The sequence below is a fragment of the Lissotriton helveticus genome, chromosome 5_1 (assembly GCF_964261635.1).
Source record: "Lissotriton helveticus chromosome 5_1, aLisHel1.1, whole genome shotgun sequence".
Classification (NCBI taxonomy): domain Eukaryota; kingdom Metazoa; phylum Chordata; class Amphibia; order Caudata; family Salamandridae; genus Lissotriton; species Lissotriton helveticus.
In genome coordinates, this window is record NC_136065.1 from 1,145,640,616 (window position 1) to 1,145,668,266 (window position 27,651).

A 27,651-nucleotide genomic window follows, 5' to 3' on the forward strand; every position below is an offset into this window, starting at 1 on the left:
CTTTAGAGAAGAAGAAGAAAATACACACACCCAACCTCAAAAAATAAGCTCATTACTATTATTTACAAACTACACATCTAAAATTAATACCACCAAAAATGACCACAACGAAATGTAAATGTACACCATCACAGGTCTGGAGTAAGTCTACCACCACACATGGCCACTCACAGGTGCAGCAACACACTCCCATAGAAAATAAATGGAGGCACAATCTTAAATTAACACCCTACAGGAAATATTGATTAATTAATTCAATTATTTCAAATTTTACATTACACTCAGAAACAGCGACCCTTGACCCCACAAGGTAGGTCGCTCCCCCTCCGCACAGCACCGCCTGTGTCTCCCTGCCCCAGCTGCCGCTGCTGAGGAAGTTCGAGGCCCTCCACCACCCACAGGCTACCACTTGCGTCTCATCCCTGGTGGCCAGTTGTAGGCCGTAGGTAGGTTTGTTCATCCTCCGCTTTATTGCTTTTATTGTATTGCCTGTATTTTCATTGTTGTGTCTGTGACTGCTGTTGTCTGTTTTCCCCCGCTGCCTGTACATGGTCCATCACCCTTTTTCTTCCCTCTGTTCCCCTCGCTGTCCCCGTGCTCTCTCTGCCCGGACTTTCCTTCTGTACCCCTCTCTGCCCCCGTGTCTCTGCCCGGTTTTCCCTTCTGTTCCCCTCGCTGCCCCAGTGTCTCTGCCCGGTTTTCCCTTCTGATCCCCTCGCTGCCCCCGTGCCTCTCTGCCCGTTCTGCCTTCTGTTCTTAGCTGCCCCTGTATTTCTGTGTTCTATATTTTGCCTCTGTGCCACTCGTTTTACCGGTATTTCTGTGCCCTTTTGCCTTTTGTGGCACTCGTTTTTCCCTAGTTTTTGTGCCCCTTTTGCCTTCTGTTTCACCCATTTTTTGTGCCCGTCTGCCTTCTGTGCCACTCATTTTTTCCCTTGTTTTTGTGCCCCTTTTGCCTTCTGTTCCACTCGTTTTTTGTGCCCTTCTGCCCTCTGTTCCACTCGTTTTTTGTGCCCTTTTGCCCTCTGTGCCACTTGTTTTTCCCTCGTTTTTGTGCCCCTTTTGGCTTCTGTTCCACTCGTTTTTTGTGCCCTTTTGCCTTCTGTGGCACTCGTTTGTCCCTTGTTTTTGTGCCCCTTTTGCCTTCTGTTCCACTCGTTTTTGTGCTCTTCTGCCCTATGTTCCACTCGTTTTTTGTGCCCTTCTGCCCTCTGTGCCACTCGTTTTTCTCTTGTTTTTGTGGCCCTTTTGCCTTCTGTTCCACTTGTTTTTTGTGCCCATCTGCCCTCTGTTCCACTCGTCTTTTTGCGCCCTTCTGCCCTCTGTGCCACTCGTTTTTCCCTCGTTTCTGTGCCACTTTTGCCTTCTGTTCCATTTGTTTTTTGTGCCCTTTTGCCTTCTGTGCCACTCGTTTTTCTCTCGATTTTGTGCCCCTTCTTCCTTCTGTTACCTTCATTGTCCCTCACCGCCCTCGCCGTTGTGTCCCTTGTGTCCCAGCCCCCTGATGGCCCCTGCCCATTCGCTGCCCCTGCCTCCTCCCTCCCAGCTGCTCCTCCCTCCCACCTCCCCATATATGCCGGTCGCTGCGCAGCTGCGCCGCTGGTGCGCCAAAGGCGCGTCTAAGGCAAGCCCGTCTGCGCCCGTCCACGCCTGGACTGCGCCCAGCTCCAGAACCCCTGGCCCCCGCACCCGCCACGATGACCGCCGCCACTACGACGCCAGCACTCTGCACGCTCTCAACTCCGGACGGAGCCACACCTGCTTCAAGGCCACCCCAAAACGCACACACAACCACTTCACCTGCCAGGAACTGCAGCTATACCAGCCTCAGAGCCAACAAACCACCCACCAAGAAAGACCCCAACCACCTCCAATGCATACTACTGAACACCCGCTCCACAAGCAAGCATGACGTCGAGCTCTGGGACCTGCTCGACACATCCCCGGACATCGCCTTCCTGACAGAGACCTGGTTTAACGACTCCTCCGCACCCGACATCGCCATAGCACATCCCAGACAGCAACAAGATCACCTGCAGAGACCGCACCAACGGAGTCGGAGGAGAAATCGCCATCGTCCACAAGAACAGCATCAGGGTCTCGACTAGCACCAATGACGCGCTCAGCACCGCCAAACACATGCATTTACAGATCCACACAAACCCTAACTCCACCCTCAGAGCCACCTCGTCTACCAACCCCACGGACCCGCCCCCTAGTTCAGCGACTCCATCGCCGACTTGATCAGTACGCATGCCCTGACCTCCACCAACTACCTCCTCCTGGGAGACCTGAACTTTCAACTTGAGACCAACAACAACAACAACTCCACAACCCTGATCGATAACCTCGCCAACCACGGACTGAAGCAACTCGTCACAATGCCCACCCACTCCGCCGGCTACACGCTCGACCCCGTCTTCTCCTCAAGCCCTCACGTCTCCGTCAGCCACACCACCGAACTCCTATGGACCGACCACCGCTGCATCCACTTCGCCTTCCAGAAGCCAACCACCGCACCCAACAGATCCCCCGCCACTGATGAAGCAAAATCACCAAAGAACAACTACACGTAAACCTCGCTCTCAGCCCACCCACCGAACCCTCCAACACCGACGACGCTGCCCACAGCCTCAGACGCTGGATCGAGGACTGTGCCAACACCCTCGCCCCGGTGAAGAAACCCCCACACAGAGACACCAGCAAGAGGGCCAGCTAGTTTACCCCAGAATTCCTAGCCTCCATGCAAGCCTGCCTGAAACTATAGAAGAAATGGCACAGTGAACAAACTCCGGACAGCCACGCAGCACACAAGGACGCCATCCACAACCACCACCACCTCATCAGGGCAGCCAAGAGGACTGCCTTCAAAGACTGCCTTGACAACAACGCACACAATAGCAAGGAGCTCTTCAACATCGTGAAGGAAGTCTCCAACCCCAGCTCCAATACCAACGACATCCCTCTGTCGCAAGCCCTGTGCGACTCCCTCGCCACCTTCTTCCACCGCAAGATAGCAGACATCCCTGACAGCTTCAACACCCAGACAGCCCCAACAGACAGCAACACAACAGACCCTCCGCACACCATCGACCATGACCCCCTGCTAGCCTGGGCCAGCGTGAGCATCGATGACACCACCAAGACCATGCGCACAATCCACTCCGGCTCTCCGTCAGACCCATTCCTGCACCACGTCTTCAACAGAGCAAGCAGCTCCATCGCATCCCACCTGCGCAACGTCATCAATCTCTCCCTAGAGACCGCGACCTTCCCAGAGATATGGAAACACGCCAAGATCAACGCCCTACTCAAAAAACCTAAGGCAGACCCAAGAGACCTCAAGAACTTCCGGCCCATCTCCCTGCTCCCCTTCCCGGCCAAGGTCATCGAGAAAACAGTCAACAGACAGCTAACCCGATACCTCAAAGAAAACAGAATCCTGGACCCTTCTTAGTCAGGGTTCAGCAGCAACCACAGCACCGAGACTGCCCTCATCGCCGCCATCGATGACATCAGGACCCTGCTGGACAATGGCGAGACCACAGCACTCATCTTCCTAGACCTCTCTGCTGCCTTTGATACCGCCTGCCACCGCACACTACGCGCACGCCTCCATGACGCAGGGATCCGAGACAAGGCTCTGGATTGGACCACCTCCTTCCTCTCCGGCAGAACCCAGAGCGTCCGCCTCCCCCCATTCTGTTCCAAAGCCTCCGAGATCATCTGCGGCGTACCCCAGGGATCCTCCCACAGCCCGACGCTGTTCAACATTTACATGGCCCCGCTCGCACACGTAGCCCGACAGCACGACCTCAACATAATCTCCTACGCCAACAACACTCAGCTGATCCTCTCCCTCACCAAGGACCCCATCACTGCCAAAACCAGCCTCCATGAAGGAATGAAGGCTGTCACTGACTGGATGAAGACCAGCCATCTGAAGCTGAACTCGGACAAGACGGAGGTCCTCATCCTCGGCTCCAACCCTTCAGCCTGGGATGACTCCTGGTGACCGACGGCACTGGGAGCAACCCTGACACCCACCGACCATGCACGCAAATTGGGAATCATCATCGACTCAACGCTCTCCATGACCAAGCAAGTCAATGACGTCTCCTCCTCCTGCTTCAACACCCTACGCACGCTCCGCAAGATCGACAGATGGATCCCGACAGATACAAGACAGACTGTCACCCAGGCCCTCGTCAGCAGCAGACTCGACTATGAAAACGCCCTCTACGTGGGAGCCCCGACCAAGCTCATCAAACGACTGCAATGCATCCAAAATGCCTCGGCACGACTGATCCTCGACGTACCACGCCACGGCCACATCACCCCCCACCTGAGAAACCTGCACTGACTCCACGTCAACAAGAGGATATCCTTCATGCTCCTCACCCACGCATACAAGGCACTCCACAAGACCGGCCCAGCCTACCTCAACAGACGGCTCTCCTTCTACATCTCCAACCACCAGCTACGCTCCACTGACCTCTCACTCGCCACAGTCCCGCGCATCGGAACAACAACCACCAGTGGGAGATCCTTCTACCACCTTGCCGCCAAGACATGGAACACCCTCCCACTGAGCCTACGACAGATCCAAGACCTCCTGACCTTCAGGCGGATACTCAAAACCTGGCTGTTCGATCAGTAGCACCCCCCAGCGCCTTTAGACCCTCACGGGTATGTAGTGCGCTTTATAAATGATTGATTAATTGATTGAAACACACTGACTCACAATTAGAAGCACAGACACACACAATTATACATTATAAATATATCTTCTAAAGTAGTAAAAGTGATATTCATTTTTTTAATGATTTTTTTTTCATGATATGTGGACCCCGCAATACCAAATCTAAGAAATTTTCCATGGGATCTGCGGTGCTGGAGAAAATGAGAATATTTAATTAGCTAGGAATACTGTTTACCTCCTCTTTGACATGGAAGTATCTTTTAACTGCTAGGGCTCAGTACTTCATACGCAATAAATTAGCCATCCTTAAATTTAGCCAAAAGCTAGGTCAAAAATCAGTCAAAGAATTGATCCACCTTTATAAAACAAAATGCATTACAGCAGGAACATACAGAGCAGGTATTTGAGGCCATGTACATGCAGAATCTTTACAAAGAGCCAACATTTTTTTACTTATGGTCCTCCAGGATACTCCAAGTTTGATATGTCATGAAGAACTAGGCCTCCCAAATACTGAAGATTTTTTATGTTTGGCATCACTAGTGGTATGGAAAGTTATGGTTGAATCCAGAGGCATCGCTGGTTTGTTCTTGTATTCTAGATGGACCAGTTCCCTTGGTTGCCCTATCTGAAGAAATCCTTCAAATGGATGTGCATGAAGGATCTTTTTTATAATCCGGCCCTTATTATTGCAAAAACCAAGGATGCTGTAAAACATAATTTTCGAAAGAAAGGTGTCATGCTTGCTGCTTCTTGTGCGGCATCACGCATAGACACGAGGTATAAAGACCATCGCTCTAAACACCAGAATGCTTCTGTTTCTAGTGTTTCGGCGGAAGGCAGTGCTGGCGTACTTCTGGTTCACAGACGGCGGGGGCCCTTTCATCTCTCTGGTGTCTTTCGGTTTTCCTTCCTCTCGTCACTTACCTGAGCCTGACGGCGGCGGCGGTGGTGAACTCTTGCTTTTCCAGTCCGGTGGCAACCTCTCTTTTGGCTTTGTTGATGGTGGTGGTGAGCACTTTATTTAAATCTTGGGCTGCAGTGGTGATATTTTCCTAAATCCAGCAGCGGCAACTGGCTGTTACTACTGCTCCGGTTTCTCCCTATTGGAACCTAGGTCATGGTGGTGTTTGGCTTGGGGTGGTGTTTGGGACACCTCTGGTAATGCTCCCTGAAATAAAAAAGTGATGAACAAAAAGAAAGGCTAATTAATTTCCAACTATGTGAGTTGAGCTCAATAAATAATATTATATATATATATATATATATATATATATATATATATATATATATATATATATATATATTCCATTCAACACGCTCCTGCTAGCAACCCTTCGCCTTTCGTAGGGGTGGCTCGAACCGGCGGAGCAGCCGGTGTTTAATATTCGTGAAAAAACGGCGTCCCTCACGAGCACTCAGGCGTAAGATAATCAGGCCACAATCCACTTGTAAATCCAACCTTTTGGATTTACAAGTGGATTGTGGCCTGATTATCTTACGCCTGAGTGCTCGTGAGGGACGCCGTTTTTTCACGAACATATATATATATATATATATATATATATATATATATATATATAGTTTCCAATCCTGGATCCAAGTATGCGAAATCAGGCGCTGACACCGTGGGATCAGATATATCAAAGAAAAGTGTTCTTTATTCCATTAGGATGGTTTAACGCGTTTCGGCGGCAAAACCGCCTTGCTCACAACAGTTAAACATACAGTGAAAGTGCTATATATACAAAGAGGAGTGATTGGCTTGGTGGTGAGTATGTGTGCTGCCATGGCGACTTCCCAACTCATGGTCATGGAAGAGTTATCTCTTGCTACATGTGAAGAGTCATGTGCACTCATGAAGTCTTTCTTCTGAGTTTGTGCATTATTTGACATATTGTTTGTTAGTTATGCACAATAGTAAAAAAATCTTCTGTACCTATTGCAAGAAACAAATTGTGACATTTGTTATACATGTTAAATATCACATTATATAACAAATAAATAATAACACCATGGAAGCGATAGACGTTGTACGGCTTGGTAAAGAATGAGAACAGTGCATTTTAACAAAAACCTCGGCAACTAGGCATATCGTGTGTGCGATGTATATATATATATATATATACCAACCTCCTTTTGTTACCTTCAATATTTGCCCCTGCAAATAAGAGGGGAAAAACGTTATATGTTTTGGTATCATTTAAAGACTGCTTGCTTTATCTGCAACGCAATCACACTATTTCTCTCTTTCCACAGAAGTCAATTACATTTATCAACCAGCTGAGCAAGAATAAGGACGAAGAAGGGACATTTTGAGCCAGTTTAGTAAACATACATTTTTCATTTATATTGCTTATCTCTTGCTTGTCAAATACTTATGTTTTTCTTTCCTTTCCTTTTAGACAATCTCTGAAAAACCTAAGCTTTGTGCCTGAAATTGAGAATGCTGGTCAACACTCCCCTTTTGTTTTCTTCCCTTTTTCCCCAGTTTATCACTGGCACTTTGACGTAATTGGGTGGGGTGAGCGACTGGTGGGGAGTAGGGACATGTTATCTGTTAAATCGCTCCAGTGAAATCATAAATTAACCTAACAAAAGGTTACTGAAAGAACAATCCATGCCTGCAATTATAAGATATGGACGACCAATGAGATAGAACCCTATTTAACCTGGGTATCAAATCTAACAGATAGCCGTTATTTATAATTTTTTATACTATTCATTTTTTGGTAGCTTTTCCTCTACAATATATTTGGTCACGTGATTTACTGTGATTGTTGGTAGTTGTTGGACTTGGCCCTTTTGGCAGGGTCATCCCTGAACTTTTTGCCTTCCTCCTAGCTTTTTTTCTGGCATTGTGTTGGTGGTTGTAGGACTCTGGGCACTTTAGCACTGCTGTCCAGTATAAAGTGCGTGTGCTCTCTTTGGTAAACATGGTAAGATTGTCTACACCTGTTTGGCATATTTAATTTACCTGTCAGTCCCTTGTAAAGTGGTATCTCAGATACCCAGGGCCAGTAAATTAAATGCTACTGGTGGGCTTGCAGCGCTGATTACGCGACCCACCAAAGTAGCCTTTCAAACCTGTCTCAGGCCTCTGCCATTGCAGGGCCTGCGCGTATAGTATTACTGACGCTGTGACGTGACACCTAAAGAGTGTGACACCCCTTTTCCTGCATGTCAGTCACCCCTAAGGTGGGCCCCAGCGAGCCCTTTGGGCATATTGCACTGTAGGTAAAAGGTAGGACATATACCTTAAGTGCGTGACATGTACTGGTAGTGACAAACAGCCATTTTGGGTTCTCATTGCTTTGAGGCTTCCCTCTCTTATGAATGCATTGGCTATTCCCTGATAAGTGTTTCAGTGGTAATTCCTAATATGAGGGGAGCAGCGTGGTCAAGTTTGATATGGCTGTAATAGTAATAATAAATGCTGTGAAATGGTGTGCGCAGATTTATTATCACTGTTTTAGAAATGCCACTTTCAGAAGTTGGCATTTGTGTCTGCTATGTGTCTGCCTGCCTGATGAGTATTGCATGTCTGACTCTGGAGTGACAGGGGCTGGTGAGGTGTGTGGATCCAGGGAGGGCAGGGTGAGTCAGCGCTAGGCTGAATAGGGGATCTGCATTCGGAGTAGTAGAAGGAGTAGTCCCCTGACCCTGAATAGGTATGTGCCTGCCTAGGTAAATGCTGGCTCCACCCCCCTGTGGTGTGTCTGATGACCGAGCCCCACCTCACAAAGGGGAAGAGGAGCCCTGTAAACAAAGTGCTCTGATACCGCTCTGAACTAGTTGAGGCTGGTTCCCCCACGCCATGTGCCAGCGCAAAAGAAAATGTTATATAAATATTTGGGCTGTGACCCCATGTGGGTGTGCTTCCTTGTGACTTGTGACTTGCGGCTGCTGGGCCCCAGGAGGAACCACCACGAGGGACTGCCTGCACCATGGGGCCATTTCTTTTACTCCACGATGAGGAAGGGGTGAGGCGCACCCCACGCCCCCAGCTCATTGCGTACAGTATTTTTGCTGCCAAGGCAGCCAGAGGGCCAGTGGAAGGACCTGCAGCTAAGAGCCCTGACATTTGGGACAAAGGGCATTTGCGCCCCACAGAAGCCCAATTGGCCTGGAGTCATGGTTGGTACCTGTGTGTTCTAGGATGGTGCAAGGCCCTAAAAAGGACAGTGATTGAACCACTGCCTGCAGCCTGATATGGACTGGGGCAATAAGGTTCCTCCATCAGGAGTCTGGCTTTCCGCCCGCTATTCTGTCCTCTTTCCTGACCCTGCCGGGTCGCCGTATAGCACACAGGGCATCCGGGAGCCTGGGGATTCCTAGCTGTGGAGCCTCGCCGGGGAGCCATCCTTTCAACCTCGCCCAGTGGATACATAACTCGGTGCCGAATTCAGCGGTGAACCGCCTGCAGAGCACCACTCTACTCCCCAGACTCCTGGTGAGTGCGGCCTTCCCTTCCCAGCGCACCTGATACACCCACCTGGTACTATTCTGCCCCTTAGACAGCCATCACAGAGGACTGTGGTCAGGGAACAACCACGCTGCCATCGAGGGGCTCCGCTATATTTTGGGGTCAGAGTTTGAGTGCAGTGTAAGCCCCTTCTTCGGACTTGCCCCCACATCGTCGAGGAGTGGGAGCTGCTCTGCTCGTGGGGGTTGGCCCAGGGCTCATCCAGCTTGCATGAATGTTGGTGCCTCTGCCTTTCAACTAGAGCATTCCTGGGGCTCCCCCCTGCCAGGTGGGCACCAGAACATGAGGGATCCACCCCAAAACCATAAAGCCCGACTGGTCACAACTGGTGGGTCTGGAGATATACCCACTGCATATCGCTGATCCCTGGTGGCACTTCGATGGCCTGACGACCCTCTAGCACGGACTCCTGAACACAGCAGGCAGCAGGACGTCACCCAGGTGGTCCCCCTACAGCCCTTCCCAGTGTCCCATACATAACATCATGGCATCCGCACGGGCGAGGAGGGAGAAGACCCTCAAGGAAATGCTACTGAAGCAGACGTCTGGACCGGACTCAGTGACCATGACACCCCAGGACTCAGGTCTTTCGGAGCAACTAGAAGGGGCAGATGGGCCTGCTACAAAGGCCTTCATGATGGAACTCTTCTCAGTGATCAAAGAAGACATCATGGACCTGAGGGGCCAGCTTCTGACCGACCTCAAACAAGTCCGGCGCGACTGTTCCACAAGTAGACTCTCACAACGGCACACAGTTGGGAAGCCGAAGGCCTCTGCGAAACCTGACCCGGAGGAGATGGTGAAGGAATAGGAGGCGGTGATCTCCTCTCTCTCACAACCTCCTGACAGCCACGTTCCCCCTGAGCACCCCGAGTGCACACGGAGATGGCCAACTTGGAGTGAGGTCGGAGAGATGACTACTATCCTGCGCTCAAGATCATTTCCCTCAATGGCTCTTGGTTCTCCAGGTACTCTGCTCAACAGCCTCCCAACAGGGACCAGGCCCCCTCTGACGTTGATCGACAGATGGACCTATGTCAAATGCTGCCTTGTGGGACAGTGTTTATTTGGACTCTTTTTCAATGCCTAATGATTGGGTTTTCCCACATTTTTCCTTCTTACGCAGGCCCTTGTTGAGCTGGTGTTCTACGACCTAAGATGACTCCATTTGGTTACTGTTGGGGTTTTTTCTGATCTGTTGTGTTAGGGAGGGTTCTCTCCCCAAGAGCTCTGTTTTATCCCCGCTTCTACTGTTGCCCAGTAATTCCTGTCTCCTCCCTTTCCATGGCTTCTCCTATAGCCCAGCCCTTCAACACTTTGCTCAAGGGCTTAACACATGTACCAGTTGGCCCGTCCCTTTCCCATGGAACTTAAGGTAGTTAGCTTCAACGCCCAGGGGCTTAATAACCCAGTCAAGCGAAAAGCGGTCCTTTCTCTGCTCAAACACTCGGGTGGAGATATCTGTCTCCTTCAAGAAACCCACCTACTTCATAGAGAAATACACTGCATGCATCATAGCCCCTTCCCCCCACAATACTGGTCCTCTGGGAATAGTAAACGGGGTGGGATTGCGGTCCTAGTCTCCAGGCGCTTTAGGGGCTCAGTGGAGGGGGTTCCGTCGCAGAGATCAAAGGACGCCTCCTTGCGTTGCGCCTTAGAGTAGGGCATTTTACGTTCACAGTAGCATCTATTTACTTCCCAAATTAGCATCCAGAGAAATTCCTAATAGATGCCTTTGCTGATGTCCTGCACACGCTCGACCCCATATTGGTAGTGGGAGGCGACCTCAACTTAGTGATGAACACGGAGATGGACCGTTCAGGCTCACGAACCAGTGGAGCGGGGGCCCTGTCGTCAAGTGAGGATGACCGGCTGCGCGACACAGGTATTCGAGACGCTTGACGAGGCCTTCACCCAGAGGTGCCAGCCTTTTCATACTACTCAGCGGCACACAACACCTATGCCCGCCTAGACAACTTCCTTGTTACCCCAGCCACTTAGTCATGCGTTACAGATACCACCATTGAAGCTCGCTCCCTGCCTGACCATAGACACATCACCTTGACCATGCACCTTCCCTCTGTAAGATCCCCACCCACCTCCTACTGGCGCCTGCAAGACTCACTGCTCTGATCCCCGGCAGTGGTGGACGACATCAAACGTTGCCTGACTGACTATCTAGCGACTTTTACCACTTTCCTCGGTATGGGAAGCGCTTAAGCTTGTTGAGAGAGGGGTGCTAATTGCCAAGGCTGCTTATGAAAATAAAATCAGATAGTCCAGACGCTCAGACCTGGAAGCTAAAGTCCGGGAGTTGGAAGCTATTCACAAACGCACTGGCGCTCCCAGAATCTGGCGGCAGTTGGAAAAAGAGCGTCTCCAGCTTAGGCGGTTAGACCTTGACAGAGCTTAGTACACGGTCTTTGGACTCAAACACAAAATTACGTGGGCTGCAATAGAGGGGGGCGAATGCTGGTGCACTGCCTACGCAGTCAGCAAGTGGCACAAACCATAAAAATGATATGGGGAGAGGCCGATTCGGAGGTCATAGAAAACAACGGGATAATGTCAGTCTTCCCTCTTTTTATAAGGGATCGACGATCACTCCTCTTCCCACGAATGAGGCGGAGGCCCTGGAGGCCCCCATAAGTATCGAGGAGGTGATCTCTGCTATCGCTCGACTGAAGACCATGAAGGCGCCAGGCCCCGATGACTTTAGCACTCTTTTTTAACAAACCTCTGTGCTGAACTTGCACCGCTGCTTACCTGCTTGTTCAACGCTTTCTCAGACACGGGGTCCCTCACACCCTCAATGTTACAGGCCTCCATCTCAGTCATCCCTACACCGGGGAAAGACACGGAGCTCTGTAGCTCATACCGCCCGATTTTACTGCTGAATATTAATGCTAAACTATTCTCCAGCATCCTGGTCTCCCAGTTGAACACTCACATGCCAGGTCTGGTTGACCCAGACCAATCAAGCTTCATTCCTGGTAGGCAATGTGGGGACAACACAAAGCGACTCTGCCACCTGTTCGACAAAGTACAATGGTCCAAAGAAGAAGCCTTACTACTGACGGTTGATGCGGAAAAGCCTTTCGCCCGTGTGCACTGGCCTTATTTATTTTCTACTCTGGAGCGATTCGGTTTGGGGGCCCGATTCTGCCAGTGGATAGCGAGCATCTACAGCTCTCCAACAGAGGTGGTGCGGGTAAATGGTTTTCTTTCTGATAACTTTGCAGTGGAGAGGGGGACGCAGCAAGGCTGCCCACTCTCTCCTCTGATCTTCGCTCTTTATATAGAGCCCTTCACCCTGCGGCTACAGGACAACCCCAAGGTGCACGGCGTCCCGTTTGGCCTAGACCGCCATCTTATCAGCCTCTACACTGATTATGTAATTTTTTCAATGGCGCATCCCGAGACCTCCATGCCGGTGATTGTGGAGGACCTACAGACCTCGAGCCAGGTTTCCTGCTTCAAAATTAAGATGCAGAAGTCTCAGGTACTCAAACTCACCACTACTTAGCCAACGGTTGATGCCCTATGGGCCAACTTCGCCTTTGAATGGGTGACGGAGGGATCACATATCTCGGACTAGTCCGCTACAAGATTCTTGCAAAAACACGGTTCTTTTCATTCGCATCTGAGCAGACCTTAACTGCTGGCAGCGCCTACCATTGTCATGGATTAGTAGGCTGTCCGCTGTCAAAATGAATGTACTTCCACGGGCCCTGTAATTGTTTCAAACACTCCCTTTGGAGCCTCCACCGTAGTCCCTTCGCCATATTCAGACCGCGGTCGAGCATTTTGCATGAGGCCCGATATCCCAATCGCTAGCAGAGGACCTTGCTACAACACCCTAAGAAAAAGGGCAGTCTCGTCTTCCCTAATATCACCCGCTACCAACAAGCTTTGCTGCTACGGTACCTGGTGGAGCGGAATTGCCCAGTGACCGAGAAATATTGGGTCTTCATGGACCAGATGGTGGCAGGCCACCACATCTGACGAGATGCCTGGCTGCCGCACTCCGCTTGCGCTTGAGGGCTTTATTCCTCACAAGTCACCCGCCCCACAATGCTGGTTTTGGATAGGGTCTCTCTCCAGGCTGACTTACCTACTATCCCCTCGCCAATGACCATAATCTTTTCCAACCCTGCCTTTCCCCCTGACATGGACTGAAAGGTAGCAATACGCTGGTTGGAAAGCTGCTGCAAATGCCTTGGGCATCTGTTCGACATCCAGGACCTCATCCCCTTTAAGGACCTGTAGGAGAGCTATGGTTTTCGCAGCTCTGATCTCTTCTTCCTCTCCCAGATGACGCACTGGATCTCGGAAACCAAGATGCGCCCCCTGGCACACCGCCAGATGCGACCGTTCGAGAAGTGGCTCACCCGCAAAAATGATACTTCTTTCACACATCAGGCATTCAAACCACCTGCTCAGCAGGACAGAGGCACTAGGAGGCCGAACTGGGGCGTACAGTATCTGATAAAGAATGAGATGATATTTTCTATAGATCACACTCCATGGGACATGTGGAAACTGCCTTTAAGATTGCGTCCTATTGGTACTACACCCCAGCTTGACTCGCTAAATGACACTCTAGTTGTGACGGCCTTTGCTGGCGAGGGTGCGCTAGCCCTGGTACCCTCCTCCACCTGTTAGGGCAACATCCCAAAGCTCACTCGATACTGGGAGAGGATACTAGATGACATTGGCAAGGCCTACTATTCCCAGGATCCTGGCTTACACCCTACTAGGCCTCCCCAAATGCACTGAACTTTCCCCGGTGCTCTATTAGAGGGAGGCAGATGGCCCTTGCACTGAATGCCACACATCAAGTGATTCTGGTGGGGTGGAAAACAGATAGAATCTCGGACCACATGCAATGGTTGCACCAAATTTGGTATCTTTTGGGCATGGAAAAACTCTTGATGGCTACCCTAGGGAACTCCGCAGATTATGCCAAGATTTGGGCCCCATTCATAACTATCCGTGCCCTAAATATCCCCGGCTCCTGAAATTAATCCCTGGGGACATCCCCCCACCTAATATGGTGGTTACTTGTGGGACCCTCGGACCCCTCAGTCTCACGGTGTTTATGCTCCCTACAAAGTCTATAGGCTGAACCCCTTGTTTTTCCTTTGTTTTCTGCTCACTGCGGAGGGTGGGAGGGGGTGGGAAGGGAGTTGATGGGTTTCTTTTTTGTTTTTCTTGTCTTTTGTGAAAAGCAGCACCACTATGCAGCTGTGTCCTGTTTCAGGCTGCCAGCAATCTCTGCTTGCACGATTGACAGCACACTGGACCATATGGATATCTGTATGCTGGAGAGGCGGATGTTGCCCCTTTCCTCTCCTTTCTACCACGGGCCGGCCCTCTGTGGGTTGTAGGCGACATGCTGTGTTATCTACCAGTTGGTATGCTCTTGTTCATTGTCTTGTTGCCATAATCTGCTCAGCTTTTAGCCGGCCCGCTGGGTTGTAGGCGCCAGTGTTCTGTTTTACCTTGCTTCGTGCTCTGCCAATAAAATTGATTTAATACTAAAATTAGTTAAATAAATAAGTTGTTAATATAACTTACTAAACAATGATTTAATATAAACATGTTAGCAAGAACTGGATTTTGTAAAAATATATTTTAATTATTAATAAATAAAATGTATATATTGTATGTTTTAAATAATTATCAAACCTTATTATATTACTGTCAGAAATGGGGGTCTCTAGTTGGCAATCGTTTGCACCTTTGTTCAAGTACGGACCCTTCTTCCTAGTCAGTGTAAGGGGGATACACTTCTAAAATAACTCCTGCTCACACCCTTGGTAGCTTGACACGAGCAGACTGGGCTATCTCAGAGGCAGTGTGTAAAGCATTTGTGTCCACATACAGTAATACAGTGAAAATACAACAAATGGATACCACATTAGTTTAGAAAAATATGTAATTTTTATCTAAACCAAACAAGACCAAAGTGACAAAAATCCACAATAGAGTTATCATAATGTTATTCTTAGGAGGTAAAAACAGTTCTTTCCATAGCAAACTATAGATGCGACTCTTTCAACTCAAAATACCTTGGATGCATCACAATCATAAACAAAACAGCTGCAAGGAAGGTGATGCCTCGGTTCCTAATGCCCAGGGAAGGTGATGTGTCGGTTCCTTACTCCAGGGGAGGTGATGTGTCTGTGCCTTACGGCCACACAGGGAGGTGATAGGTGATGCCACAGTTCCTTACTGAAGGGGAGGTTTATCATTGATTTCTTACTGAGGGGAGGTGATGCATCGGTTTCTTACTGCGACCCTGGTGTCCTTGTAGACTTGACACAGTGATGCGCGGGGATCGGGGATGTGTCAGATCTTGATGCGGCAACGGAGGTGCATTGGTTTCTCCCACCACTGTCCCACGATAAGTTTGTTCTTGCAGCCGCAGAGCAGGGCCTGCATCAGAATCGGTGCTGTAATCTCGGACTTCAGAGATCGGCACACAGGATTCGGCTTACAATAATTTCTTCAGCCACGGGCAGGCGCTGCATCAATTTCTTCTGTGATGCATCAGAAACAGGTGCAGTTCCTCGCACTTTTCATAATTGCGTCTCTTTTCCAGCTCCCAACAGCAGGAACAACCTCCAGAAGCCCAGCTCAGCAACAGCACCTCTTGGCAGGTCAGAACTCCCGTATTTAAAAAAGGAGCCCAGAGGGATTTTAAGGGTACCAACGGGATAGCCCCCCACTCAACAAGTTTCAATATCAAAGAATCCCCGTACCCTGGACAGAGGTTAGCAATAGTCCAACAGGCAGCCAAACGCTCTTTACTGGAAACAATAAACTAATCATTTGAATCTAATCTCACCCCTACTATATATTGTTGGGTGTGTTCTGTCTATGCCTAACCGTCCGAATCAAACAGTTGTCTGTGGAGGAGAGAGGAAGGTCTTAACCAGAATTCAACTCGACAATTCCCGTGATGGCTGCTTCACTGTAAACAGTACATCCAACCACATTTAACAGTCAATTACCCAAAAAAATGTGTGATGAAAAAGAATGGCACCTCACGGGCGAACAACCCTCGGGTCCCTTGGCAGATGTTACCATTTTCCAGCCCCTTTCTCATCATCGGTTGCCATTCCTTCTCAAAAGAAAAAGGAGAGAAAAGTGTCCAAAAGAGAATAACCAAAAGTGTTGGTAAAAAAGAACAGGTGCACAATAGAGGAATCAAGGACTCGCTCCTTGATGTGACAAAGACTGTGATTAAAATCAACAGCTACACCAATAACACAACTTTATTCATAGATTTGGTGTAAACTGGAGAAATAAAAAGGCTGCTAGCTTAAAATCGCATACCACTAACTGTAGCCTGGAGAAATAAAAAGGCTGGTAGCTTAAAATCGCATACCACTACCTGGAGAAGTGTGGCTCAATGGTTAGAATGGCAGACCCTGATACAGAGGTCTAGCCCGGGACCAGGGTTCAATTCCCTGCCGCGGGGGGTCTTGGGCTCAAAAAATTCCACAGACCTGATAATTCTCGCCTTGGTGCCTATTCCAATCATGGAGTCCCAATCTGCAACTCTGGGCAACAGCTTGCTTAATCTCCACAATGGCCCCCACAATGCTAAGGATGCCTGGCCTCCACCTTGGGGGTGCCCAGGAGTGGACACCTCATAGGGAAAGCCAGGATGGGTTCCACAGCGGTATTCGTACAAGCGTCTTGAGACCCTTGCGGGTGAGTAGTGCGCTATACAAGTATCAATTTACATTTACACTACCTGTAGCCAGGTAGTGGTATGCGATTTTAAGCTACAAGCCTTTTTATTTCTCCAGACAGTACACAGCAAAGGGGCAGCTTTCTCCTTGGAAGAGGTTGCTCTTGTGTCCAGAAGTAATCTTAAGTTCTGGGGTCTCGGTCCCAATATTTATGTTCCGATTTCCTTTGTCCTCTGGTGGCAGCGAAGCCCTGTGCTCAGTCCAAACCAGTTCTGTCCTCTCTGGTGCAACTGCCCGGCAGGAGGGAGAGACAGCATTGTGCGAGCCAGACCAGACCCATTCAGATGAAAGGAAATCTCCTCCCCTTACTCTAAATGCAGCCCAGGTCTATTCAGCTCATCCCTGACTCGTCCAGGAAAGGCAGGATACACCTTAACCTCCCAGTGACTGTCTACAGTGAATGCACATCTCCAGCCCTTGTCACTCCAAAACCAGACATTCAATACACACCCCAGCTGAGGCACACAGGATGGCTAAGCGAGAAAATACCTACTTTCTAAAAGGGGTATTTTCAAACACAGAATGTAAAATTCATCCTTACTGAAAGATGCATCTTTACATTCTGAGTACAGGCATGCTAAACTTTACATTCCCATCTTGTACAAATGGGAATTTATATTCATAAGATGTTATAAATAAACTCCCATTCTATCCTATGGGACAGATAGCCTTTCAATAATGAAAAATAATGAAATTCACTATAGTTCACTAACAGGCCATTCTACACACATCAAAACATGTCCTAGCTTTCACAGACACTGCACCCTGCCCACAGGGGTACCTTGGGCCTACCTTAGGGGTGACCTTCATGTAAGAAAAGGGAATGTTAGGGCCTGGCAAGTAGGTGCACTTGCCAGTTTGACATGGCATTACCAGACTGTGCACAGACACTGCAATGGCAGGTGTGAGAACCTTTTTGCAAGGCTGCTTGTGTGAGTGGCACAATCAGTGCCGCAGGTCCACTAGCAGCATTTGACTTACAGGCTCTGGGCACACACAGTACACTGTACTAGGGACTTAGTAGTAAGTAAAAAAAAACAATCATGGAAACACCAATCCATAGTCACAACTTACTGAGGGAGCATTTGCACTTTGGCACTGATCAGCAGTGGTTAAGTCCCCAAGTTATCTAGACCAGCAAAAACGAAGTCTAGCACACACCAAAAATACATGAGGCAAAGGCCAAAAATATAGGGGAAACCCACGCCAAGGATGCCAGGTCTAGCAATTAAAATGTATTGTACCAAAGGGACACCTTCACCCCAGTGGTGAAGGCCTCTGCCTACATGTGAAAAGCTACTAGTGGTAGGTTTTCATTTGTAAATTCTGTTGTAGTTGGCTCTACCCTCTGTTTTGAAAGGGTGGAGACATATTAGTCTTTATATTTTCACTCGGCAATGGTGAATGGCAAAAACATGTAAAGTTACTATTAAGTGCAGTAGTAAGTGTACATGTAAATACATCTGCAGGAGTACATTTGTCTTTATGAATAGGCCCAGTGTTTTTATTGAGTAGACATGTGCTTATGACTAGCACACTCAACATTTAATACCGTTGAGAAAATAGGGTACCTGGGAAGTGTGAGAGCATTTTCAAGGCTCCTCTTCCCTAGCTACCTCTAAAACTTTTGTCTTTTTCACATATACATTTGGGATATAATCTAAAAGGTACACCATTTCACTGATTTTATAAGCCTTGGAATGATAATATAACCCCTCCTAATGGCCCTCCAATGTTCCATCTCCACAAGTCTGCTATACATTGACCTTGCCGAAAATGTGTTGAAATTACTGCAATAGCATGTTGATAAAATGTTTTAGTTTGGTTTTATATGGGAAAATATTAATCATTGCCACAGTGTGGATCTTTGTGACACCCTCTGGCAGTTTTAAAAAAAAAAAAACTATATAGTTCATTTTGAAGAAATTGGTCGTTAATTGTGTGCCCTGCACAAGAAATGGGCCCACAATTGTTCTCCACTGGGAACCAAACACTCCATTGTAGTGCTTGACTCTGTCAGGGTAGTGCAGCATAGTACTTCAAGGCCTACTCAGTTGAAGGCAGTGTGTTCTAGTAATCTTCATTCGCTGGCCTGCAATAATAAACACTCAAAAAATTACTATCTGGTCTGCGCTTTTTCATTTAAAAAAGGAAGAGCATATTTAAGACACACAAACTATTCAATTCTATGCAGTAATTAAAAAATATACAAAAGACTGATGAAAATACCTTTCGGTGGGTTTGTGTAATCACCTCTGACCTCCTAAAGGAGTCATACAACCACATCACTTGGTCTTGGTCAAATGACTTGGTCAAATGTTCAAGATCTACAAACCACATGTCAAAACATCAGGAGAAAATGCAACAAACAAGATTAGTCATGAATGAATGCACTTAGTGCTGATAATAAATCATGTACATTATGATCAGTAATCACTGTAAACGTTCTTGTCTAAAGCATTTAAAAGAATACATGTTATGTATCTGTGTGCATTTTAAATCCAGAGGGCATCACATTTTCAATCACAAATATGCAACCATAAACTTTTCCCTTAAACGGTGTTGTACCACCTGTATATTATTTTAGACACCTTCAGGTCACACTGATTGTGACCCTACTTAGCCCCCAGAGGGCATCACATTTCAATTACAAACAAGTAAACAAAAACCTCACCCCTAGAGGGTGCTCCTCAACTTGTACATTTCTTTAAAAACCTTCCTGCCACAATAACTACAGTCATAAACTTAGCTCCTAGAGTGTGTTGCACTCCTAGCTGTAGAGCACATGCTCCAGCATTAGTAGTGCTTACAATCGTGGCCCAGACATTCTTTCTATGACCCTTGCAACTTAGGGTCATTATTTCTTTAAACAGCACATTGGGCCCATGGGGGAAGCTCGGAATCCTCTACAGCTCCCCTGCATTCTCTTTTATGTTTTGGTGGTGCCTTGCTGTCATGGGTCCACCAGAAGCAGCAGAAATGGTTTTGTCATTTCAAGACTCTCACTGCATAATTGGACGCTCCTCCAGGAGCAGTGAATAATCAATGAGTGGCGCTGCCAGTGCACCGGGGAGAGCCACTGCCTTTCTTTTTCATTTAGTGCCTTTTCTTTTTTTCTGTGTGGGTACCCAGTCAGACCGCCATGTAATGGTAGAGGGAAAAGGGTCATTGTAATCCCTAAGGCAGTGCGTCTCCAGGCACCGCCCCCATTGTCGGGATTACGCTCTGACCGACCCTCCAACCGATGCCCCAACTGGCTCCATAAGACTGTTGGAGGCGTATGTCGGTCCCTCTGCCCGCTGTGGTCTGCTGACCACCTCATAATGCGGCAGTCAGACTGCAGCCATAGGTGTCGGATGGACCGCAACTGAGGGCTTGTCGGTGGCGATCCACCTGACATCATAATCTGGCCCTTAATGATCAAATTGAGGTTCATGCAGACACAGGCTCATGGTGATATCAACTCTTCAACCCTTGAAATTCAGACTGAGACTTAACATTCAGAAATTTAAGCAGATGGACAACCATGGAAACAAAGCAACTAGAAAGTTTAATCTTTAGACTGTGAGTGATAGATCTTAACCAATAATGCCTGATTACCTGTAGTGTGGAACAGTGTGCCCTAGGAGGATTCTGATCCACCCAATCACAAGAGTTCTGCTCTTCCTACCCTCAGAAGTACTAGTTACGGAAGCACTGGTCCAACTTTTGCCAAGTGTGATTCTGCATGAGATAAAACCACAAATGAGTTACAAGAAAGGCAGGAACGAGCAGTTCACTGACAAAATATCAAGACCGCAAATATCATCATATTTAAATATTTTGTCAAATAAATTGATCACAAAAATATAGTTTTCCTATACTTATAATGTAAAGGAAAAAAATATGTAAAAAAAATATTTTTGTACAGTAACATCGATTATAAAAGAATCGTTTTTTAACATATATAAATATAGTTACAATAGTAAACATTAAATATATTTACATTTAACAGTAATATAATATATACTAAACATATTTAAATATTTTTTTAATCTACTTATTTAAAAAAACATATATATGTATGTGTGTATGTTTACTTAAACATATATAATTTAAAACTATAATTAAAATAATAACTTTAATGTATATTATAGTTTACAATTTTTTGTAAAATGTCATAATATCACATGCTCATGTGCACCATTGATGATAAGGCTGCCCAAGGGCAACACACCTGCGGAAACACACTTAGATTTAGCTTCATTAAGGACTGCTAAAGATTAGCCACGTGTTTGGAATCTTTCTACCATTTCTGTCTGTACCACTGTGTAATCACTCTTTGTTGAGTAATTTTACCTCATACAAAATAATTCCCATTATGGAGTGCTATTTATTAAGTTACGAGGGTGGTGACTGCTGACATGTAAGAGTGAATCTCCAGCAGTCAGCTTCTTGTATAATGTGGTCTGTAGCCTACTGTCTGGTTCAGAAATAGCACACTAGATTCACTGATAGCTGGTGAAATTCAAATTTAGGGAGTTGTTATTTAGGGCGCTTATATGTACTTCTGCTAACTGTTGTGAGCCCTTCCACACTACGAACAGGTCATCTATATAGCACACTCATAGGGCAAGATTATTCATCCAGCAACCATTCTCCACTTCCCAGGTCATATGCTTCTCCCACCAGCCAATGAAAAGAATCACGTAGCTGGGGGCAAAGAATATGCCCATGACAGTCCCCTGTGTTGGTAGGTACACGCATTACTACGTTTGAGATTACCAAAAAGTAGCAAAGTTAGTCTTTTGGTTCAACTTCACCTTTGTGAGTTGGGCCCTAAGTTTACAAATTTGCATTTTAAAAATTAAAAAAATGAAGAAACCTTATTCTGTGTAAAAAATGGTGCAATTACATTTTTCTGGCATTGTCTATGGATCAGTGGTTAACCTCAGAGAAGGAGTACCATTGAGATTACACTTCTTTGCAGAAGAGAAGGTCTGCAGATTGAGAAAAGAAAATTGCAATATTTGAGTGTCAAAGTAGGTGTGCAAGGAGGAATAAGGGTACACAGCATAAACTGGTATACAATTAGCTAAGGAACAATGGGTCCTATTATCAAGGAACGGCATTAAAATTAAACTGCCACTAAAGCGGCAGTAATAGGCTTGATAATATGCCTTTGAGAATTCCAATAGAAGCCCATGTTCTGGTGTTGACATGGGCTTCTATTGGAATTCTCTACGGTATATTATCAAGACCATTATCGCCGCTTTAGCAGCAATTTCCTGCCGCTAAAGCTGCTATAATTCTAACGCTGTTCCTTGATAATATGCCCCAATATTCTATCAGCAATCCCAGACAACTTGCTGCAAGTACTCTGAATGATGACCACCCAAATAATACAAAGTTTAATTGTGTCCAGTCCACCTTAAGTCGTCATATTATTGTCACTTGAGCCACTACTCTGCCATATTATAAATAACAAGTCACCCCTTTCCATTTCCAGTCCACAGCGGTAGGTCACGTTTAGTGCTCTTGTTTCCAATAGAAGTAGAAAAGACTTTGTTTCTTCATCTGGCATGTAGTTGTTGAGACTTGCACATTGTATTTCTTTTTCCAAAAACAGATCTGCTGAACAGGAAAGTAAAAGGAATATTAGTTTTAGTCTAGTTGAAGAGAGAAGTTTCAGAAGAATCAAGAAGTGCTGGCATTTATACTACCAAATTGCCAATCACGTAACAGTCTGTGCAATCATCCTTATTCAAATGAACAACCAAGCATAACATACCAAGTTTACCTAAGCAATGTCCATCACGTCCAACGCATGAATGAACATTTGTCACTCATTGATGCAAATCACCTATTTTAAATGTGGTGTTCATCTATCTCAACTCTGTTTTTTCACAAGGAAGCCAGATACAAAAATGTTCTAGTGCAGTCCATTGAATATTCACTGACAACTTAGCATGGTAATGCAAGGTTAGACATGGGAGGGAAGGATTTCGTTTTTTAAGAAAATTGTCTGGAGGCATCTATTGAGGGGCTAAGTAACTTTCAGTTGACACTAAGGTTTAATTCAATTCTTTTTTGTCACTACTCACCAGAGATTGTTCCTCTGTGCAGCACACACTTGTTCATTTACGTTTATTTAAATTAGCCACACACTATAACTACAATTATTGTTTTCATGTTTTTTTCTCTTAAATTTCTCTTGTGTTATTTATTCTTTTTGTAACACATCTTCGTTGGGACTATCTCCTTTACTTCTTGTATGGATTAGTAGCATGAGCAGACGCAGCTAAGTCACAGGTTTCTCATCATCTCAGTCAGTAAGTTGCTCTTGCATACCTTTGGGTTATAAAAGAAGGGAGACAGTGAAACTTGACAATCCCTGTCACACAAAATATGCAATAAATAATCAGCAGCATTAGCAAAACAATATTATAAAATATATATTAAATTAATAAAGAAAAACCTGTGCCTCTCCAGGGTCCACGTTTAAAATAAACTGTAAAAATGCCCTAAACACAAAGAGAACAAGGCAACAATTACCCATGAAAAATACTTTTAAAAGTTGATGAAAAACAAATAATCAACCATTTTACACAAACACACACAATGGCAAGCAAGCACATGGAGAAGATTAATGGAAAATATCTAGGCACATGGACCTAAACACCTAGAACTACCCAGACCCTAGACACCAACATGCACATGCAGACACAAAACAAAACCTAAATTTTGCATGAATACAAGGACATACACAAGCCTTTGGAATACAAAAAAATATATGTAGCACAAATGTGAAAAAATACATTTAAAGATACTACCATGTCTCACAGCAGACTAGTTCCCAAATGTCCCAATATTTGATGACAAATCTGGACAAGATTCACAAAAACAAAAAACAAAAAACCCACAAAGAAAATTATAAAATGTTATTATCCTAGGCCTCCACCGTCCAAAAATGTCCCTTTTCATTGAATCACACAATAGCCTCCCAGAATCCTTTCCAACTTAAACTCTAGACACTCAAACAAACAAACAAAATTAAAAAAGAAATACTAATAGTGGTGCCTACTAAGACAAACATTATGCAAAGAACTGAACTCAAAATACTTGAGTTTCCCAAATAAATACAAACTCCATCTTCCAATGGTTAATTATGTAGCAGAGAATTTGCAGACAAATGAAGACTGCTGCTTTCCCTCCAAAATCCAAATCCAAAAGGCCCAAACATTGGATAAAGCGCAGTGAAGAGTCTTTCGGACAAAAACCAGAAGTTCATACTGTCTTTCTGGCACTTCCTCTGTATAACCCAAAAGAAGAAAATACAAATGTATTTTGCCCTCAAACTTTACCCCAATGGTACACTTGGGTTAATAAGGTAACATAAAAGTAATTTTAAAGGTGCCCACAATAAAGAAATGCTGATCACATTCAGGTGGATCGCATTGAGGAAGAGCTTTCATTATATTGTTTCCATGCTCCAGAAAGAGAATTTACCGCAAACATGCATCTCATTTATGCAAGGCGGCATAATCTTGGGCAGTACACATAATTTTTGCATTGCAAAATTCCTGAGATTATGCCAAATTAGATTGATGCAACAAATATGACACCCAAATGTCAGGACCTATAGAAGTATAAGTTTCAGAAATAATTTTTGGAAGCACGCATTCCTGGTCTGCTACTGGAAGTGTAGAGAGCTGTTGGCATATCACCAAGGCACTTGCCTCACCTTAATATTACTTAAAGTAAGTAAGGACACTGTGGCAAAGGTGCCAATAAATTCAATCCCCAAGTCAAGGGCATGGGGTGCTCCATGTTCAGCCTGAATCTGTTTGAGGACTTCAAAAGAAACAGCAATGGATGGAATACCGTAGGTGATGGTGTATATAGCCGCAAAAACAGTACCCCAGCTTATTACACTACTCTACATGGGAAACTATATCAAGTGGAAGACAAATAGTGAGTATTCTTTATTTATCATGGGATACCATTTGGGAAAACACTTGTTCAAGCTAATTTGTTTTTTTTGCAATCCAATACAGATTTTCTTCCTGTTTGGTAGGGATTTTACCCATAATGGCATTAATAGTTACATGACTAATTGCAGGCATAGACAGTTGAGCCTGTCCAGCTTAAGGAGCACTTGCAGGGGCAGTAGTGATTGCACGAAAAACATACTGCATTGGTTGTTGGTATAGTTTAACCAAAAGGTTTAAAAGAGGAGGTGAGTCATGTTGTTGTAATTGTTGTGCATTAGGATAAGGCGTATAGCCTGGTAATGCTGGCCAGGTCGCCCAATCATTATTGAGTGGATCTGTTGCAGGGATTCCGCTCTTAGAACAGAACTATTCTTGGAACCATAGAACATTAGTATGTAGGCAGTGAGTCACCATGCCACCTCAGTATCTATGATTTCAAGTCGATTAGCTATAGTGCTTCACTTGCCCTCCTAACCTTACCAGAGAGAAAAGTGACTGGACCCCAGAATACAACACTCTCGACCCTCTCAGGGATCGCAGTGACAGGATACACCCTTTCTCTCTGTCACTTGTACTTGTCCATAATAAGATAAATAGTAGACAGGAACGAAGTTTAGAATATTTATTTAAACTATCATGTTCTAAAATGAAGTCTATATGCCACAATTAGAAAATAAATGCATGTTAAAAATATTGTTGGCATGGTTAATATTCCCAACATCATTAAACGCCCTGTCATTTTATTGGACAGAGTAACGAAACCCCCCTCTGCCACTACTAAAGCTGGATGATTATATATAAAAGATCTCTGGGATTGCTGGCAGACCCAGTACCTTAGCATAGACAGATGGATACTCTACATCTCAGCAGACGCAGTTCTGATGTTTCAGAACTCTGATCCATATGTGTGTTTTTGCTTCATGTGCTCGTATATATGATACGATGTGTGTGCACATAAACAAAAGCTAGATTCTTGTGTTATGTGTAGGTGCTAATGCCTGGCTAGAATGAATAACTAGGGGCATTGTTGTTTGACCCTGCCTATGGTGTTCAAACTTAATCCCAGGAACTGAACAGAATGCAAAAACATATGCAGGTTCCATGTGAAAGTACAATGTGGCGCAAAAGCAAACGCATTTATCTGGTAACGTGTGCAAGGAAAAAATTAGGCCCACACATTCCCAGTTAGGGTAACAGAGGGAAAACTACAATGAGTCATGCAGGAAACACATGAGAGACCCAGTCTGACATTGTGTCTGACATTGTGTACTGTGTGCGGGAGGGCGCCTTGGAACCAATTATAATGTGCCTGGTATGTTAGAGGAATTTCTCAATATTCATTAGGTCTATATGCAGCTGCAACTGCAGCCTCATTGTATGTGTGAAGTATTTGTGTACTGGCATCGACTGCAGGACAATCAAATCATGATTAAAAAATCTCACTTACATACGCTTCGTGTGCTTCAAGCACAAAGGTAACTTCCCCACCCCCAGCGGTGAGCCAATGTGTAGTTAAATGTGTAGTTACTTCATGCCTGCAATGTATAGGAATAACTACTGGCTAAGCCATATTTAATGGATGGAATTCAATGAAAACACTATATGGGCAATCCTTTAAAATAGTCAAGCTTGATTAACCTACATACATAAATCAGTTGTTACTATTGAGCTGAAGGAGAATAAAACCATTAGCACAGTCGACATCTCTTTTTAGAGGTAGGATTTTGGCCACAAACTTCTCAGGAGACCCATTAAATAGGTACCATGCCTAGAACATTGGTGGCATCATGCTGATGGTTCCTACTAATCTAGTAGGACTGTGAATTTAGGACCACACAACTTCATAATACAGAGGCTGATTCTACTTATATATTCAGTAAATGTTGGTCAGTTTGGCTAGCACACAGTACGACATCTAAACATCTAATCCTCCAGCATTATAGATGTAGTCAGTAATGTAGAACATGACTCTCTGATCCCCAAGGAAATAGTGGAAATGGATCTAATGCTTTTGTTCACTCTTACATGCAAAGTGATCACAAAGAAAAGATCCATTATTGCATATTCAAACATTTACTGAAAAGCTCTAATCTTTGTAAATAAAACATGAACTGTGATTGTCAAAAAGATGAGACACATTATTGTAGTAGTACCCTTATTAGATTAGTGATAAATACAAACAATTCAAAAAGAAGGATCAGTACTCTTCACTTCCTGTTTAAAAATCACTGCTGTGCATACACCTCGGCACCCTTACATACTCTGCAGTAATTACTATGCAGAAATATGCAGCCAAACAAAATAGCACCAAATGCCCTCCCCGCCGAAGATTCTAATAATACACCATCTTAACTGAACAAGTGACTATCACTGTTTCAATGTTGATAAGGGTTAAGAGGAGGAGTTAACAATCTCAGCTGCCAGTCTAGAAAAACACATGATCATTTTCCTCATACCTTCTGATGGAAAGTCATTAACCAGAGTGCAGATATTTTGTACAGCAGTTTCTATAAACTGTTCAAATTTTGTCTAAATGGAAGGTTTGTAGTGTTTTTTTTTTTTTTACATAGGGAAGTAAGTACAGTGTGCTGGGTAATTACTAGCGATAAAAAACTTTCACAGTGTGATATAGACTGTGTATCCCCCAATTATTTAATATCTGACCAAGGTTCTCCATTAACGCAGCAAGTAAGCAGGAAGAGACAGAATCCTGATCTCATCTCA